General features: G+C 44.8%; 1 protein-coding gene across 3 annotated transcripts in view; it reads left to right on the forward strand.

Moving 5' to 3' along the window:
- Positions 1 to 2,263: 2,263 nt before the first annotated feature.
- Positions 2,264 to 17,486, forward strand: part of LOC135032268 (CYFIP-related Rac1 interactor A-like) — a 144,383-nt gene continuing 129,160 nt past the window's right edge. For 2 of the 3 annotated variants that reach the window (XM_063954073.1, XM_063954074.1), the window contains exon 1: positions 2,264 to 2,369. The gene's annotated coding sequence lies outside the window, so the exon portion shown is untranslated. The remainder of the gene's footprint in view (positions 2,370 to 17,486) is intronic. The other variant, XM_063954080.1, reaches the window with a different exon arrangement.

Below are 17,486 nucleotides of genomic sequence, written 5' to 3' on the forward strand. Positions count from 1 at the left end.
GTGTGGCACTACTACAGTGGTCATTATATGTAAGGGCCACTACTGCTGAGGGCATTATGTGTGGCAATACTACTGGGCGGTATGTGTAAGGGGCATACCCCTATAGGTGTTATGTGTAAAGGGCACTACTACTGTGGGTGGTATGTGTAAGGGGCACTACTACTGTGGACATTATGTGTATAACGGACACTACTGTGGGCATTGTGCATAAGGGGGGCTACAGTGCAAGTGACGTGTATGAGTGGTACTACTGTGTAGCATAACGTGACTAGGGGGCAATACTGTGTGATGTAACGTTAATAAGGAGCACTACTGTATGTGTCATAACATGAATAATGGACACAACTATGTTGTGTAGTATGTTTCAGAGGCACTGTGTAATGTAAATTGATTAAGATTGTGCTACTGTGTGGAGCAATTTGAATTGGGTGTACGATTGTGTGGCGCCGCTGCCTTGTGAGACCACACCCCATTTTGGTGCTGTCCCTTTATTACGTATGGGAGGGAGGGTGCAAATTTATAATTTGCAGGAGGGCACCAAACACCCTAGCACCAGCCCTGACCAGGACGTAACCATACACGCTGGTGAGCAGCAGCACAATAGGTGAGTGTCTAGGTCAGTAACAGCAGCTGAAAGTAGGATTGGCCATACCACTGGAAACAGCGAAGACTGAATGCGCTGGCAGGCGATCCTCCGCCATTATTTTTTTTATTGGAGTAGCTGCGTGTGACGTCACACAGCCACACCAAAAACAATCACAGCATGTCCCCATTTCAGGCACCATGCCCTTGCAGCACTAAAACGCTGCCCCTGAACATCCCTCCACGTGCGCAGACCAGTTGGACGCGACCACTGCGTAAAGAAGCACAGCTGCGTCCATCTCTGAATCGGCCCCTAAGTACAGTAGGTAGTTGCCAACTTCAAGTTTTGGGTGCTGTACCCCCAAAAAATCAATATGTGGCTCATCTTAGAAGACTGTGGGTCTAACTGAAAAGCACAAGATGGAAAAAAATGTCACTTCAAAGTCTAATTCACAACACCTGTCTTCCTCCTCTCATAGAAGATTAAACATTCCTCATCCCTTCAGTCATTGCATACAATCTGACAGATTGGCTGAAATGTTGAAAATGTGAGTAATGCACTTTCAGAAATGTCTCTTATTGACCAGACACATTTACTCTAGTTACTTATAATACCAAATACTTATTGGGTGTGTGGAATTCAGTTGCTAGGTATGTGCAGCTCTTATTGGCTGCCGGTTATTGTCTCCATAGTAACCTCTTTTGGTACAGAGGAGATCTCATCTTCATATGTGCCTGACATTTTTTTCAGTGAATCTTCTTCCTATATACTTGCTACATTGGACTTTTCATTCATGATTCTGTTGGTGGCTGAAGAGAGCTGGATTACAGTCTGTAGGGGTCCCAGGCCAGCTATCTTGCGGGGGCCCCTGCCAATAAAATTGGCAATATGATATGCTGGTGACATTATTACAAAGTACAATGTGCAAATACACCCAGCACCACAAATGTGTTAAACACACTTAAGTACCCCCAGTTCACATTATACTACAGTGCCCCGAAGCTAGTGATGTAGCTATGAGTGAGGGCCTTTAGGTGATCGCTCCAGTTGCCCGGTTGTTAATCTGTCTATGTAGATGGACTCTTGCAATGATAAATCCTTATGGTGGCCATCCAATTTTAATCGATGCACAAAGTACCTCTGGAATGGATGGACAAAGGCACTCTGTGACCAATAATTTCGCCCATTTTTATACGTACTCTAGTCTATAAAGGTGCGCAGGAAAATGAGTATTGCTTACCGTATTAAACGGTAATATGTGCAATCCAGCAACAGCAAGAACTGAATATTCAACTATCAATGTTAATTTGGGTGTAACATATTTGGAATCTTGGAATCTTGAATCTGCATGTTTGGAATCTTGAACTGCAGTTTCTAGCAGGTGATCATACAGTACATCTTGTTTGCATCACTATAGTGATGCTGCTCAGGTAATATTGAGGTAAGAGGGTCCAGTTGCAATTTGACATTAGTGATGAGCAGTATGCATGTCTTTAGCTAGCATTAGTACTAGTCAGGATACTGAGGGTTAATGGTGTGCTGCATTAAATCAGGAAAGAGGTTCAGAGCATGGGGGTAACCTACAAGGTCTCAGCATTCAGACAGTTAATCTGCCCATGTAGACGTCACAGTTGGTCTGGGGGAGGGTGTCTGCTTTTGTGATGTATTTTGCACAGTTAGCAGCTGCAGGACTCTTGGTACAGAGACATACACATACACACACACACACAGCTACACTGTGCTGCTGACTCTCCTATCCTCACACGCTCCTGCAGCCGGCTGTGCGGTGAGTGCTGTGTGTGAAACAGTATAGTCATATCTGTGTGTATGCGTGTGCATGATACATAGCTATATGTGTGTGTGATTATATTTATATGTGTGTGTGTGTGTGTGTGTGTGTGTGTGTGTGTGTGTGTGTGTGTGTGTGTGTGTGTGTGTGTGTCTATATATATACATATATATTTTCACTATATGCACTTGTAAAATATTTACCATGGAATTGTACATGTGCATGTGATGTGAGCTTTACAGATGTTGAAAGATAAAGAAATAGTGGGACTGCAGAGGACAGGTGTACACACTGCATGTTTGCACAATGCAACATGTTTTACATACCACATAGGAGGACCTTACTGTATTAGGTATTTTATTCAAATGTATGTGTGTGTATATGAATTACATCCATGTGTAAGGTATGTATACACCAGCAGGGGCTTCTGTACAATGTTGTATCCATGACTATCCGGGTAGTATGAAAGGTGTGTATTTACCATAGTGTTATACTATAACCAGTGTAGGATATATATGCCAAGGATCAAGGTATATTTTTATATAGAATCCAATGTTATTTTACAATCCTGTATTTCATTGTTTATTGCATGACAAATTGTCTATACTGCAGGTTGTAGAGTACCATAGGAAACATGAATGTGTGGATGCAATATTTGTGAAGCACTGTGTTTAGATATAACATGGGTATGCCAAGGGCCTGCAGCGTTCCCTCCGTCTTTTGCTTTCTGTCTATATGCCTCCTCTCCCTTTTCCCTCCATTTTTCTCTCCTTCACTTCTCCTGCCGCACTGTGCCTCTCCCCCTCCTTACAGTCCTCTTTCCCCCTAGTGATGCTGGATAATGCTTTTGCACTGTGTTAGTTAGTAGATACAGCTGATTCAAGGGGAGAGGCAGCAGAGAGGAGGTTGGGAGCTGTCTGCAGCTCAGTGCAGTGGTACATGGAGTAGAGTGACCCTCACATGCTTAGTAAAAGTGATGCTTAAGCACATAGAGCTAACATATCATATGATGCTGGAACAAAGAAAATGAAGAACAGTTTTTAGAACATCAGTAAAGTAATTTACTACCGTAAAATCAGGTTATGTTTAATTACAATCTCAATGTACCACTATAGCGTTGCATGCCAGTGTATTTAACTGCAGAGGCATCACAGGAGCTTGCACATTTGTTTTAAATCTTTTTTTCACATCTGGCTCCTTAGCTGGAACATGATCTATCCCTTGGATACTCAGTAGTATCTGCCATTTGTAGGGAGGCCATGCCTCACATGTTCAATCATTATATATATCATTAGAATGTATTTTATAGAGCAATACCACAACCCTTATAGCTGGTAATTTAGATGTCTCTGTGCAATGCCACGCACACATTAACATATTATGTAGCTGCTCCATGCAAACAGACAAAAGGATCCTTCAATTTAGCATGATGAAAAGGCAATCCATGTAGAAGTAGCCATTGGCTAATACTAGGCTAGCATGCAGGGCCACTTTTATATGCCATTGGATCAGTTTGGATAATTGCAATTTGTATACAATTAGCCATGCATTTGTGATCTAGTTGCTTTATGGTCTGCTCAGGCTGCAGTGATCTGCTAGGGCCTGCATAACACATATATTACAGATACAGCTGTTTCCACATGGCCCTGAGTTTCCCAGGGGTTTAAAGCTGCCCCTATCAAATTTCTCACTTCTTTATTATTTTGATTAATGTGTATAAATATCATTATCAACTACTTAACTAGTATTAGAGAAACTGTTTACATCAGTGGAGAGTAAAGACGGCTAATGCAGTGCGGATATCATGCTTCGGGCACCTGCCTAGACTTAGCACTGTGGGGAACTGAACACATAACATTACCTGAATCCCAGGGCAGGAATAATGCTGCGTCCTGGAGAATATACAAAGCGGGGGTGTGCCAGGGGGTAAGCAGCTAGATAACTGCAGGTTTCCTCCATGGTATAACTAGTAGGTGAAGGAGAAGAGAATGTTGACAAGTAAAAAGGCGATTGAAGTTCTTAAGTATTCCAGAACAGAGTATAATGACTCTAGGGCTGCGAATCTGTAGAAAAGCACAATTACATTTAAGCAGAACCAGTTTAGAAATCTCCATCTGTGGAATAAAATATCACAGGAGTTTAGCTATATCAAAGCAGAAGCAATGGGCCTAATTCAGATCTGATCGCTAAGTTTCGTTTTTTGCATCCCTGCGATCAGGTAGTCTCTGCCTACAGGGGGAGGGGGAAATCGCAGGTGTACGATCGCATGTGCAGGAGGGGATCCGGTCTGAAGATCGACAGTGTCTAGGTCGACAATGTTTAGGTCGACCACTATAGGTCGACAGTCACTAGGTCGACATGGATGGAAGGTCGACAGGGTTTCTAGGTCGACATGTGCTAGATCGACAGGTCTAAAGGTCGACATGAGTTTTTCGCTATTTTTTTCTTTTTTTGAATTTTTTCATACTTAACGATCCACGTGGACTACGATTGGAACGGTAAAGTGTGCCGAGCAAAGCGGTAGCGGAGCGAAGGCACCATGCCGAAGCATGGCGAGCGAACGCGGTGCACTAATTTGGGATCCCGGTCACTCTACGAAGAAAACGACAGAAAAAAAAAATCCACATGTCGACCTTTAGACCTGTCGACCTAGCACATGTCGACCTAGAAACCCTGTCGACCTTCCATCCATGTCGACCTAGTGACTGTCGACCTATAGTGGTCGACCTAAACATTGTCGACCTAGACACTGTCGATTTGATGAACCACACCCGTGCAGGAGAGCAGCACAAACAGAAAGTTGTGCAGTCTCTGCACAGACCAGGACTTACTCTTCCAGTGCGAAGCTGACGTCAAACGCTCCCTTCAAACGCCTGGTCCCTTCTGCGTTTTTCTGGACACTCCATAAAAACGGTCAATTGCCACCCACAAACGCCCTCTTCCTATAAGTCACTTTGCGATTGCCCATGCAATCACTTTTCTCGCACCATCCCGTCGCTGCCCGCTGATCCCCGTCGCTGCGGACTGACGCGCCTGAGCATTGCGGTGCATGCGCAGTTCAGACCTGATCGCAGACTGTACGAAAACGCAGCCTAGCGATCAGGTCTGAATTAGGCCCAATATTTGTTGACTACAATAACACTCTATGGGGCATATTTATGACACTAATTTTGTAGAAAATTCATCTACAAAAAGACCTTTTCTGTGGAGACTGTCAAAAATAAAGCATCCTTATGATGTATGATTGGAGTTACTGGCACATGAGCAATACTCTACTACTGCTGTCACTTTGCATCTAACCCTTCACTGCGATAGGGTTCTCTCAGACGCTCTGGGGACTTTGTACTAAGCCTTAGGGAAAATGTACTAAAGCTTCTAAAACAGAGAATTGGTTATGTTGCCCATAGCAACCAATCAGATACTGTCTATCGTTTCTCTATTGTCTTTTAGAAAATGATAGACAGCAGCTGATTGGTTGCTATGGGCAGCATCACCAATTCTCTGTTTTAGAAGCTTTAGTAAATTTACCCCTTAGATGTAGCTAAAGTGGTTGGAGAGAAATAGGTCTATTCATGAAGCAATGAAAAGAATGGAAAAGTAAGCCGGTGGAGAGGTTGCCCATGGCAACCAATAAGCTGCTACGTATAATTTTATAGAATGCACTTGACAAATGTTACTTAAAAGCTGATTGGTTGCCCACTAGCTCACTTCTCCACTCTTTTCATTGCTTCATAATTAGACCCTAAAGTACCATCCAATCAGCTCCGAACTGACATGTCACAGGCTGTTTGAAAAATGACAGTTAGGAGTCCGTTGGCTGTTACTTTATCTCCGTCCACTTAATCTCAAGCCAAGGTTTAGTAAATAGACCCCTCTGTCCCTGCATCACAAGTTTGATAAATGCATGCAAAAAAATAATAATTTTTTTTGAATTGCGAGTTGGGGTGTAATTACCACATCCAGGGGCATATTTATCACAATCCACGTTTAAATGTAGTTGAGATGAGATACTTTCAGTGGTGATGGCGATGTGGTAATGCAGCTGGACATGAGAACAATGGGCGGGATAGGATATATTATGCAGCCTTAAGATGGGTGCACACTGGCCAATATATCGGACGTTTTATTTAGTGACCGATAAATCGCTGGCCCGTCAGCCAGTGTGTACCAATGATATGTCTGTGAACGCAGTCGTTTACAGACATATTGCGTCGGTCCTGCTGCATACACGATGACCCATATATCTACAGCTATATTGGTGCATCGTTGTGTGTGTATGGGCGGTCAGCCGACCGCCCATACACATGCTGCAGCTGCCGGCGGTGATTGACAGTTCAACTGAGCGGGCGCATGTAAATGCCCGCCCAGTTCGTGACATCAGTCACGACGGATCAGGCAGTGTGTATACACAACACACTGCCCGATCCGCCTATAGATATATTGATCAGCGTGTACCCACCTTTAAGATGGGTACACACTGGCAGATACACCTCCACTTCAAGCGAACTGCATATATATCTGACGATGGTGGTTGTTCATACACACAGAAAAATGCACCAATATATCTGCCAAATGGCGCGCGTTAAAAATAGGGGCATGGCTTCATGGGGAAGGGGTGTGGCCACAGAATAGTACCAATTCACAGTACACCGCACAGTAGTACCCCTTATACACATTACGCCTGGTAGAGCCTCTTATACAAAACAGGCAAATCAAAAATACAGGGGGAAAAACCTGATTCATGCCCTTTACATTATTTGTCATTTTTCTTCCTTATAGTAATGCCCTTTACACATTATGCCACACACCATAATGCCCATTCCGCATTATTCCATACACCGTAATGCCTATTATGCCACACACTGTAATGCCCATTCCACATTATGCCACACACCGTAATGCCCATTACATGTTATGCCACATACCGTAATGCCCATTACACGTTATCCCATACACCGTAATGCCTATTACAACTTATGCCACACACCATGACCCCATTACACGTTATGCACACACCATTATGCCCATTACATGTTATGCCACACACCATAATGCCTATTACAACTTATGCCACACACCTTAATGCTCCTTACACGTTATGCCACACATCATAATTCCTATTACAACTTATGCCACACACCTTAATGCCCATTACATGTTATGTCACACACCGTAATGCCCATTTCATATTATGCCACACACCGTAATGCCCATTATACGTTATATTACACATAACTGTATGTGGCATAATGTGTAATAGGCATTACAGTGTATGGCACACTCTAATACCTATTACACATTATGCCACATACAGTTATGCCCTTGACACAATTTTATGCCCCACACACAATAATGTTCCTTACAAATTATACTCCACAGTAAGGCTTCTAATTACTTTTAAATTACCTGCTTGTTGTCAGGGGTCTCATGCTTGTTGTCAGGGGTTTCATGTGGGTTCACAGGGGTTTCAGAGGTTTCTTGTGGGTTTTTCTTTGGGTTCCATGCTCGTTGCCATGGATCTTATGCTCGTTGCCAAGGGTTTCATGCTCATCAGGGGTTTCATGCTGAGGGTTCCATGCTTGTTGCCAGTGGTTGATGGAGACAGACACTAGAAGTCAAGTGTGACCACTAGTGTCTGACCGTTTACCTCAATGGTGTCGGCTGCAGCGGGGGCCCACACAGCCTGTGGTGCCTGCTGCAGCTGGTGTGCGGGCGAGCTGCAGCGCCCGGGCACCCGCCCACCTGCACCCCAGCTGCAGCAGAAACCATGGGCTGCATGGGGGCCTGCTGCAGCCAACACCATTGATGGAGACAGACACTAGAAGTCAAGTGTGACCACTAGTGTCTGACGGTTTACCTCAATGGTGTCGGCTGCAGCGGGGGCCCACACAGCCCGTGGTGCCTGCTGCAGCTGGTGTGCAGGCGGGCTGCAGCGCCCGGGCACCCGCCCTGTGTGCCCGCATGTGGAACTGCTCCTGATACCTACCTAGCCAGTGCACGACATGTGACGTACTTCATGGGCTACATGCTGCAGACATCAAATGTATGAGGTGATCACAATAATGTGACCGAGTATAATATAAGGCATAATCATAAGAAATCTGAAATAAATTATGTGTTTGTTAAATTAATTTCCCAAGTTTTTTTAGATTCCCAGCTAAGAGAACCATTAAAATAATAAATAATCATACAGCATGAGCTACTTCATGGATTCATTAATTTATCAGTGTTCTCTCCAGAAACTTTTGTCAGCCGGATGGCATTAAAAAGTAGCCGGGTGAGGGCAATGTAATGTTTGCATGAAAAATGTTGATTTAATTTTTAAAGCTTTTTGCAGATGTTGGCCACTTACTGGCTGGACATAATTGTGTCCAGCATTGCACGTCTGCACTCTACATCTACCCCTCTCTGCAGTGTTCCCACTGTTCAAACTGTGTTTCTCTTAAAGACATGAAAGGCATATCTGATGGGATGGATCTCTTTGACTGCTTGTCACAGTAACATCAGTAAAGCGCAACTCTGGGGATCTCTGATGGAATAGGGATCTGTGACTCTGCCTGTCACAGTAACATAAACAAAGTATGATTAATCAGAGGCGCTGTCACTGGTCTCGCTCCCATCAGAGATCCCTCTACTTCCTTAAGAGGCAGGCCCAATCAGAACACTCCCCCAGAGTGAGCAATCTGCAGAGTATAACCAGTGTTTCAGTTATGTGATGGACGGAGCTCAGCCCAGCAATGGGGAGATATTAGCTGAGTGCTTACACTCTCTTGAGGGCTCACTCTAGGGAAGATATCTGTTTGGTACTTTCAGAGTGCCAGATGACATGTAAAAACAGCTAGGTGGAGCTCCTGCTCTGTGACCCCTAAAGTATCTGTTCCACCACTCTGGGAACCTCAAACTTTCCTAAACCACTTGGCAATCGGCCCCTCCTGAGGGTACGGTCCGCGGAGCTGGGGGACACACTTTAGTGTCCTTGCAGGTTGCGGCCTACCTGCCTCATTGCATCTAGGGCCTCAAGTTGGTCCTATAACCCTGGGAGGAAGGGGGATCTGTGCCTGGTACGCAGTGTGGATATCTCCCCCTCCCTTCCCAGACCTAGGGAAGGTGGTGGCCGGCAGTATACCGATCCAGGAGAGGATACAGTACTTGTGCAAATGATAAGACTGCACTCTTTACACCCCACTACTGGAGTTGGAGATATAGGGACCTGTGGACACCCTCTATCATTGCTGAGCTCACCTTGCGGGTCACCCAGGTGGGAACTGTACTCTGCAGACTCTGGAGAACCAGTCTTTTATGATTGTGCACCGTGACCCCGGATGATGTTCTCTGCTTAATTGCTCCATTTTTTCTCCATCACTCCTTGATGATATAAGAATCTGCTATAGTTTTGCTTATTGGAACTGAGTCTGTTATTATAACCACTATTTGTTATTACCAATATTCCACGCTATTCTTTTTTTGTTGGCTTCTCCATGGCACCCAAACACCAGAAGGATTCCCCAGTAAGCTTTTTAAACAACCCTCTCCTGAGCCAGGTACTAAAACTACTTCTGTCCCGGACAAAGGACCTAAATGCATGTTTGCACATTGGTGGTCATTCCGAGTTGTTCGCTCGTTTCCGTTTTTCGCAACGGAGCGATTAGGTACAAAATGCGCATGCGCATGGTACGCAGCGTGCATGTGCTTAGTTATTTAACACAAAACTTAGTAGATTTACACAAGCTCGAGCGACGTTTTTTCAACGCTCGAGTTATCGTAGTGTGATTGACAGGAAGTGGGTGTTTCTGGGCGGCAACATGGCGTTTTCAGGGAGTGTGCTAAAAAACACAGGCGTGCCAGGTAAAAACGCAGGAGTGGCTGGAAAAACGGGGGAGTGGCTGGCCGAACGCAGGGCGTGTTTGTGACGTCAAACCAGGAACTAAACGGACCGAGGTGTTCGCAAGCTAGGAATAGGTCTGGAGCTACTCAGAAACTGCAAATAACTATTTAGTAGCAGTTTTGCTAATCTTTTGTTCGCTATTCTGCTAAGCTAAGATACACTCCCAGAGGGCGGCAGCCTAGCGTTTGCAATGCAGCTAAAAGCAGCTAGTGAGCGAACAACTCGGAATGAGGGCCATAGTGTGCCCTTTGAATCTGCACCTTCAACATCCACATTGTAGGATGACTTGGGTGATGACGCACCGCTGACCCTGGGCTCCATGCAACAATTGCTGGCTTCCTTTAAAGCTGATATCTCTGCAGACTTCAAGGCAGCATTCCAGACATGTCAGCAATCTGTTGATGCTCTTGGTGACCATACCAATCACCTTGAGAATAAACTTGAAGAAGTTGTCAAGTCTCACAACGATCTGATTACTCTACATGAGGAACTCATGCCGGAAGTTACAGCTCTACAAAGTAAAGTCGTAACTTGGACGACAGGTCGCCATGCAATAACATAAAAATACATGGCATACCTAAGTCGATTTTTAATTGGGATCTTAAAGGATAAGTCACAGACCCTTTTATGAAACTACTTCCTACAACTCCTATAACTGACTTTCTTCTGGACCATATTCACTGCTTTCCTAAAGCCCGAAATGCCCCAACAGGCATTCCCAAGGACACACTGATGCATCTCCACTAGTTTCATGTGATAGAAGTTAATCTACGAGTGGCTAGGCCTTCGGATTCCTCTATCCCTATTTTGGGGGATCTGCAAGTATATGGAGATTTGTCTGCATCCACCATTTTTTTTTCTGTGTTTTTGTTTTGCCTCTACCTGGTGTAATGTGTATAAGGGTTACTACTGTGCGGTGTAATGTGAATTGGTACTATTCTGTGGCCACCCCCCATCTCCATGAAGCCACGCGCCTATTTTTTGATGCACGCCTTTGGCGCACACTAAAAACATATAGAATTTCATATCCCAGCAAATATCACAGCAAACAATGCTGAGTGGTCGGTACATGTTACCGGGTCAATACAGGTCATAACAAAATGGTGAAATGGTAAATATCTCTACAGCAATACAGGTCATATTCACATAAAATACATCTTATACCCAACTTAAGCCTTGTGAAGTGGGTCTCCTGTGGTGTGAAACAGTTTGGCGACCTGTTAAATGGTTCATCATTGTTACCGTTCTCTACGTTACAACATAAATTTCAAATCCTGGACACAGATTTGCTATGTTACTTCCAAATTCAACATTGGTGGAAAACTTTACCTAAATGGTTTAGTTCTACTAATAAACTTCACACGTCAGATGCATCCGCACGCCACTCAAGCACACTTATCTTAGTAAATAAAGACACAACAACCGTAATTGGCGTGAAAGGGGTCAGCTTTTTATTTTGACTGAGAGGAAGGCCTATTAATACTAAAACTAAAAATGCAGACTTCCCTCTCTAACTAAGGTGGCGGGGAGAAGAACGGTTAAGCATGATAAACAACTTAATAAGGGTGATCCACATTATATGACAAAATAGAGCAATAAACATGTGTGTGAGGGGGCCTTCTGCCCCAGATGTTCCGGGATCGGCCTCCTGCCTCCATCCCGAGCAATAAAAACATATGTGTGAGGGGGCCTTCTGCCCCAGATGTTCCGGGATCGGCCTCCTGCCTCTATCCCAGACATCGGAAATCCAAAATCCAAGGCCAGGGGTCGACCTTCTGCCACTACCCCTGCCCACCAACAGTTGTAGGGACGGAGGTACGCTCCGCCCCTATGGGGTACAAAATTGGGCCTCCGGCCCCGATATCCACACATGTTTATGGTCTATCATATGGGCCCACCAGGTACGGTGGTGCCCATCAATTAATACTAAGACTATAAAATACCTAAAAGTTCACCCGAACTTACTAACAATAAACTCCTTCAGTTACGCTAAAATAACCGTTCAGAAACCGGCCACCAAAAGCCGACACAAGTACTCCATTGGAGCAACCAAGAAACCGACTCCCCAGGGCGGGAGGGTGGGTCAAGGAAAACCAGGAAGAGACAGGGTGTCTTAGGTCTGAAGACTATATGTAAGTCAGACCAACCCCTATACAGAATCCAGCCAATCACAATCCAGGCAGTTTTCCTTAAGTTCCTCCCACAAAAAACTGTAACCCCTTCCGTGCCAGCGTGTTGCATGAAGAGGCGTGCCGCAAGCCCAGACGGCGAGTTTATGCTGCTGTCGGCCACATTCATGACCTACGCAGTCTTTCTCTGACGCCTTCAATTTTAGCATATATATCCAAGCGTGACATATCTTTTTGGTTTAAGATTCTTCTAGATTTAGCTCTTAAATCCGGTGGGAGGAGGATATGGGAATTGCATTTTCTGGGGCTCAATGGAGTAAAATTTTTGCCTCTTCTTTTAAAATCTCCAGATGTTTGAATCACACTGAGATGCACGTAAAACTGCTTCACAGGTTGTATCTAACGCCAGATAGGCTACATACTATTTGGCCCACCTGTTGTAAGTATTGCTGGCGTCAGTGTGGCGAGAGAGGCCATGTTTTTCATGTATTCTGGTCATGCGTGGTTCTTGGTCAATTCTGGCTAGATGTTTTTAAATTGATTACTAATGTGTTGCATTCAACGCTCTCTCCCTCCATAGCACTATTGAATTTATTTCCTGACAATATTTTATTGCATAACGCTATGTCCTTATAGCAGCGAGAGCCGCATTAGCGCAATTATGGAAGCAACCAACCCCTGCTTCTTTACTAAAGGTTATGCACAAGATCCAGTTCCATTACACTATGGGGACAGTATATTTACCCTACTCGTACTCAGCTTCGTCTCCGTTAGTGCTTTGGTCCCCTTAGCACTATTTGGTTACGGAAGGAGATGGAGCTCAGTACTTTCCCAAAGCTTCCCAATCTGATCCTATGCCATTCAGTCTTAACGAGAGAGCATCTGACTCTTCTTAAATTGTTTGCACTCGCCAATTGTCTGTAGTTGTTTACATCTTGATATCACTGTATGTACAGCTAATTGTGAATGTCTGATGATTCTGTACGCACTAATGAAACATGGTATACTTGTTTTACTGCTTGTACCCCTTCCTTTTTCTTCTTCTTCCCCTGCTTCTCTTCCCTCCTTTTTTTCTGTACCCTTTTGACAAATGTATTTTCTTGATTTTTCCAATAAAAACTATTGCAGTAAAAAAAAAAAAGGTATTAAAGTGTCAGACTCTGACGCCTTTGTGATAAAAACCCTCTGATTCCTCAACATACAGCTGAAGGGATAGACACTTTTTAAAAAGATGTCCATCATTAGATGCAGCTACATGGTCTATAGAAGAAATAGAGGCAGTTATTGATACTCTTCCGCTAGATAAGGACCCTGATCCTGATGGATATATCAATAAATTTTATAAAGATATCCTGACCCCAATTTTGGCCCAGGTTTATAACGAAGCCTCGAAATGTGGCTCTTTTCCTAAAGATATGTTAGAGGTGAGAATCTTAGCGTTCTCCAAACCAAAAGAATTCCACTTTATTAGCTAAATTATTGTTTGATCGCTACTTAACACTGATGTGAAAATTAATGCTAAACTTACTGCAAATATACTTAACCCTTTACTCCCTTCTGTTATCCATCAGGACCAGATTGGTGTCGTTCGGGGCAGACAATCCCCCGATAACACAAGGAAAGTTATTGATATTATCAATGTCTTCTCTGCTACAGATTAACTCCTTTCATTGCTTTCTTTGGACGCAAAGAAGGCATTTGCTAAACTTCACTGGGGCTACCTCTACACCATCCTCCGTAAATTTAGGATTGGTGGTAGAGCTTTATCCTCAATAGCGGCCTTGTACTCTGAACTGACGGCCAGAGTGTTAGAACCTATAGACAAGGCTATTAGAACCAGAACCTCTATACAAAGACCTATCCTTTATGAGGGAAACTGTAAAATTTGCTTATTCCCGGATGACGTTCTTTTAAATCTTACTGACCCTCTTACGTTGTTACCGCATTTACATTAATAATCTTTTATTTGCCCAATATTGGCGTTTGCCTTATGTTCCAAGTATAACTGTTATTGGATATAATGTTCAGTCTCATTATGAGTTCGAAAGAGCAGGCTCTCCATACTCATCTTTGTGATTCTTTAGCATGCTGGGTGCAGTGAATTTCGGGCTGCAAAACATTGGATTTAGGGGGTCATTCTGCCCCTTTCGCTCGCTGCTTTTTATCGCAGCCGAGCAAACAGGTACTCATTCCGCATTCGCTGGCGCCGTAGTGCGCCGGTGCATGGCAGAAGGCCGTAGCTGGGCTGCTATCACCTCTGCCCGATTGACAGGCAGAGGCGGTCGCTGGACGGGAGGGGGCGGAACAGCGGCGTTTGGCCACCGTTTCATGGGCGCGGTCTGGCCAACGCAGGCGTGGCAGGACCGTGCCGGGAGCGGGCCACAACGGCTGTGTGACGTCATACACAGCCGCTGCGAGCCGGGGAGTGACGAGTATCTCCCGGCCAGCACGCTAAAGCTGCGCTGGTCGGGATTCTTGAAGTGCAAAGGCATCGCCGCTGTGCGATGCCTTTGCACTTCTGCGGGGAAGGGGGGGGGCGGCACTGACATGCGGGGCGGACTAGCCCTGTGCTGGACGTCCCCCACATGACAGTGAGGGTCTTAGTCTCTATTATGTTTTAAATTGGTTTTCTGGCCTTCACTTCAGCTCCTCTATCAAGTCATATTCCATATGGCAGTATTATTTTAGCTTTTTTTGACATGTATGCTAATTCTTTAGTTGTTGTTATTATTTTTATTATCATTATTATTACTATTATGGAGTAGTCATAACTGTTACTGTATTGGTGGACTCTTGTCTACCTATTGTGATTTGCTGTATGATTGTATACCTACCCTGAGTAAATCCCTCTTGTGCCCCCCCCCCTTTTTCTGTACCCCCATTCCTATACTAAAACTTCTTAAAATCTGATGTTGCACCATGACCACTGTACAGAGAACTTTTCCAACAGAAATGTATGGTTTAAGCAACCTTACGCTACTGTACCCAAACAATGTAAAAAACTAACAAGGCATTTAACTATTACCTAATGCCAACGCCAACTTTAATCATAATGCAACTGGAATTACTTAAGCTAATTAGTTTAAGGCTGTCCAAACAGTCCTATGTAATTACTGCATGCCTAAAAATGTCTAAAATAGATGGCATTATATCCAGGCATGATCGTACTGACAGTAGGTTACTGTAATTGACCAGTACTTGCCTGTATGTGCACCAGTGGAGTGGACTAAGGAACCTCCAAGTAATCCAGCTGCTTAGACATGAGCTCCAACCAGTGGAACTAGACCATAACTTGAATGGGGATGTAGTCAGTATCCCGGTGCTCACCATCCCAACACTCACAATACTGGCTCTGGAATCCCGACGGTGAGGGTTTGGGTATGCACTAGGGAGAGAGTTAGGGTTAGACTGCGAGGGGGGATGGTTAGGGTTAGGCTGTGAAAGGGGTGGGTTAGGGTTAGGCTGCAGGAAGGGTTGTTTAGGCTGTGGGAGGGTGGGTTAGTCTGCAGGAGGGGTGGGTTGGGGTTAGTACGCTGGTGGGGTGGGTTGGGGTAAGGCTGTGGGAGGGGTGGGTTAGTCTGCAGAAGGGGTGGGTTGGGGTAAGGCTGCAGGAGGGGTGGGTTGGGGTAAAGCTGTGGGAGGGGTGGGTTAGTCTGCAGGAGGGGTGGGTTGGGGATAGGCTGCAGGAAGGGTGGTTTAGGCTGTGGGAGGGGTGGGTTAGTCTGCAGGAGGGGTGGGTTGGGGTAAGGCTGCAGGAGGGGTGGGTTGGGGTAAGGCTGCAGGAGGGGTGGGTTGGGGTAAAGCTGTGGGAGGGGTGGGTTAGTCTGCAGGAGGGGTGGGTTGGGGATAGGCTGCAGGAAGGGTGGTTTAGGCTGTGGGAGGGGTGGGTTAGTCTGCAGGAGGGGTGGGTTGGGGTAAGGCTGCAGGAGGGGTGGGTTGGGGTAAGGCTGTGGGAGGGGTGGGTTAGTCTGCAGGAGGGGTGGGTTGGGGTAAGGCTGTGGGAGGGTGGGTTAGTCTGCAGGAGGGGTGGGTTGGGGAAAGGCTGCAGGAAGGGTGGTGTAGGCTGTGGGAGGGGTGGATTAGTCTGCAGGAGGGGTGGGTTGGGGTAAGGCTGCAGGAGGGGTGGGTTGGGGTAAGGCTGTAGGAGGGGTGGGTTAGGATTAGAATACCTGCCAATACGTTGGAATTTTCACTGTTGGGATTCCAATGCCGGTATTGTGACCGTCGGGATGATCACCGCTAGGATTTCATACCCAACCCCTTGAATGGCCATATTGGAAAGTGCAGTTAAACTGTGTTCCAGCGTCAGACGGTTTGACACCAGTTTAATTAACATCCCTGGAGATTTGTGGCTAATTAAACAAATATTGGTCCAATAGATACATACACAGTATTTAAGAAAATTCATTGAGCATATTTAGATACCAAGCTACTGTTATTTAGGTGTAAATGTCCTGATACGGCAAAAATACCTTTCTATATAAAACTTAACAGCAAGAGTGTACAGTTAATGTTTTCTTTCTGCTATACCCAATAATATTGGTTGGTTTGAATGGTTTATTAGGAAAAAAAGTGTCAATAAGGACATAAAAAAATACACATATATAAACATATGAATGGGCGTTCCAATATTCCCAGTCTTGCCAAATGTAGTTGTTATTTTTCAACCATTCCTCACACTATGTCAGTCATTCCATTTTTTTAAAATTCTTGAGAAAGGTTCTGCTGAACTGAAACGCGTTGCTTGGACTGAGAAAGGACGCATGTGGACCCTTGGTGAACTATTGCTGATACACGCATTGCGGTGGTGCCAGGCTATTTCAGCCCAGGACCACACTTGCTTTTTCAAGCTAGCACACCGCAATTTTTGGGAGATGGTGAGAGATTCTTCCCATTCTTTTGAAAGCACAAGTCACCTTGATGGATGTTATCATTCCACACTGCACTGATATTAATCTGTCTACTTGAAATTTTTATTGTGTATCTTGTAAATAAATTTGTTCTTTTTTTGCACTTTTGCACTTTGATTGTCACACATTGGGGTAAATTTACTAAGATTCGTAATTCTCCCGATTTGGTGGGAGAATAATCACGAATGAC

The sequence above is a fragment of the Pseudophryne corroboree genome, chromosome 2 (genome assembly GCF_028390025.1).
Source record: "Pseudophryne corroboree isolate aPseCor3 chromosome 2, aPseCor3.hap2, whole genome shotgun sequence".
Lineage (NCBI taxonomy): Eukaryota > Metazoa > Chordata > Amphibia > Anura > Myobatrachidae > Pseudophryne > Pseudophryne corroboree.